Below are 2,787 nucleotides of genomic sequence, written 5' to 3'. Positions count from 1 at the left end.
CACCTCGACAGTCTCTCATAGAACAATTAACTGGTTTGTTCGTCTTTTATGTAATAAATATTTGTTATCGCTGTACAGTTAGTGGAGTCGAAAATATTGGAGACGGTATATGGAATGGGTAGAATTGAAAAGAAAAAAAGTTTTTCAATTATTTTTCTATGTCTCGGACTTCTGGAGTTCAGGTAAAAACACCTCGACAGTCTCTCATAGGACAATTAACTGGTTTGTTCGTCTTTTACGTAATAAATATTTGTTATCGCTGTACAGTAGAATTGAAAAGAAAAAAAGTTTTTCAAACGGTGTTGCACAGAAAATTGCTAGATGTAAGATTGATAGCCTTGATATGAAAGCCCTTGAGGCTGGTGCCGATTGCAAGGAATTTACAGAGCGACTTGACTCTGTACTGAAAGAGGTGGAAGATGCACAGGGACAAGTTATTCTCTTTATCGACGGAATTCTTTAGGTTCTGGGAACAAGTAAGAGAACCGGGATTCTGCTATGTATGATTAAACACTTTATTCAACCAATAATCATATTATGTTATTAACGTAGATTAAGGATTATTCGAAGTGACTGGTTTTAAGGTTTGGTTGTGGAGTAACCCAGTAAAACCAATGCTTGTTGGGGGCCAACTTAGGTGCATTGTAGCAACTACTCCAAAAGAGTACCATGATTATGTAAAGGAAGATGTTTCAATTGAGCGACGATTCCAGCAGGTGAGTGCTTAACCCGGTTATACAAGTATTGATGTGGTTTTTTTGCATGTATAGCGCTGCCTTAATAATTTACTACTATTACTATTTTGGGGCAGGTGGATGTGGCTGAACCTAGCGTGACTAATACTATCAGTATCCTTCGTGGTTTAAAGGAAAAGTACGAAGTTCATCATGAGTCAAAATATTGGACAGCGCGCTTGTAGTTGCATTGTACAAATAAAATGAAAATATCAATATAAGGAGAGGATGGTGGAAGAATGGGTATACTTCTAACTAGCAATTGCTGCTACTTTCTGTCTTATATGAACTAATGCTAGGCTTGGGTATAGTTAATCATCTCATAATTTTGTTTGCAGATCACATGCAGCTAGTTGGTAAAAGTGCTTCACAAGACCAGAGGGTGTATCACAGATTCCGGCAGAGGAGGCAGGATTGGAGAATGGAGTCCCATGGGAGCAGACATTCTTTGGTGTCTCGGAACAGTTGAGTGGGTTTTGCAGCATGCACATGGAGTTTTGATGAATTCCAATTCCGAGGTGTGTGTACTGAATATATTCTGAACTGGTTTGAAAGTAGCATAATGATGGGCTACTGATAAAACTAGAATATCATGTACCTAATCAAAATTGTAATTTATGTGGAACTTTTGGTTATGAAGTTCCCATGTATTGAGATGTCCTATTTTTTCTTTTTGCTGTAAAGGATTTTATAACTAGATATAAATATTTATTGGTCTAGGGCATTTGTGACGCTTGTAGTCAAGATTGATAAGGCCAGTTCTGATTCTATTTTAATCACATAAAAATCTTATGCAGTCTACTTTTTTCCAGCGGGTTCAACTGGGAGATAAATGTGTGGTAGAATATAAAGTAATAGGTGTATCGAACACTGTGGAGACATAATTGTAGCAAATGTGAATGTGCCTCTTGGGACTTAAAACTCTGCATATGTGAGTAAGTTATGGTAGTGGAATGTATGCTAAAGGACTTTATAGTGACTTGAAGAAATGCTGGTAAGCGAAGTTACTGGATTGGAAATAGACCAGTAATCATGGCGTTTTAGACTTGCATATTCGCATGTCAGTACAACCTTCTTAATGGATGTTCGTTTTTAATGCTGATTATAATCTAGGCTCTAGCCTATCAGATGACCTGTCTATTGTTCAGAGAAAGGACAAACTTTGAGCACTCATAATCAGCAACAAGTCTATCCAAATATTTGTATCTCTGGTCCAATTATTTGTACCTCTAGATTGTGATTGAACATTTTATATCTCTAGGTCATTATTGAATGCTTGCTCTGATATAATCGATAGACAAATCTATGGCTGGGATTATATGCAGGCTACCGCTTTCCTATACCTGCAGCCTTCTTTACAGAGTTAGTTTCTCATTTTAGTTGCAGGCGTACATTATTCAGACAATTCAGCAAAGGAGCTAAATTAGGATTGTCCATAGCCTGGCTAAATGCTACTTTGCACATGTAGTTGTATGAAGTTATACCTGAAATAGCATTTTGTCTTTTTAATTGCGACTTATCAGTGCTTGTTAAGCTTTATGTCAAGTCATAACAAATTTGAGTGGGATGGCAAAATTGTGAATCTTCAAGTAGCTCTTGATCTACTTTAAGGAGTTTATAAAACTTATTAGAGCTCCATTAAAGAAAATTGTTGAAGGTCTTTCACCCATATAGATTGGCAGATGTGAAGTGGCCCAACTAGTGGTAAAACAAGGTTATCTTTGCATTTATGATTTATTTAAGTTGGCTTCTTTCTTAGCACAATGGAAATGTAGCAAAGATTAATATCCACTGGGGTTCATGATTCCATGAATAAATAATCCCAATGTGGATGTCTTTTATTGCAAAGTGTTCATTGCTTGTTTTTATAGTCAAGAAGATTTTTGATTAAAAAAATCCTTCCCAGATTTCAAGTTTCAACAATAAAAGTTAAAACATGTTGCTTTTTACTTGATCCTAACACATCATTTGGATTAATAATTAGATGCTCCTCCCATTTGTTATCTACAGAGTATAAAAAATTCTTCGGAAAAGTTGCATGTTTTCTAGTATG

General features: G+C 36.1%; 1 long non-coding RNA gene across 1 annotated transcript; it reads left to right on the top strand.

Annotated features, from left to right (window-relative positions):
* The first annotated feature begins 397 nt into the window (after window positions 1-397).
* Window positions 398-1,545, top strand: LOC149165286 (uncharacterized). The gene is made up of 2 exons (XR_016260732.1): window positions 398-977; window positions 1,073-1,545. It is a non-coding gene; the product is annotated as an uncharacterized LOC149165286 (long non-coding RNA).
* The last annotated feature ends 1,242 nt before the right edge of the window (window positions 1,546-2,787 follow it).

This window comes from Pinus tabuliformis, chromosome 5_1 (genome assembly GCF_031772625.1).
Source record: "Pinus tabuliformis cultivar Carrire ecotype Pingquan chromosome 5_1, CPIR1, whole genome shotgun sequence".
Classification (NCBI taxonomy): Eukaryota; Viridiplantae; Streptophyta; class Pinopsida; order Pinales; family Pinaceae; genus Pinus; species Pinus tabuliformis.
This window is presented reverse-complemented; position numbering and strand designations above follow the sequence as displayed.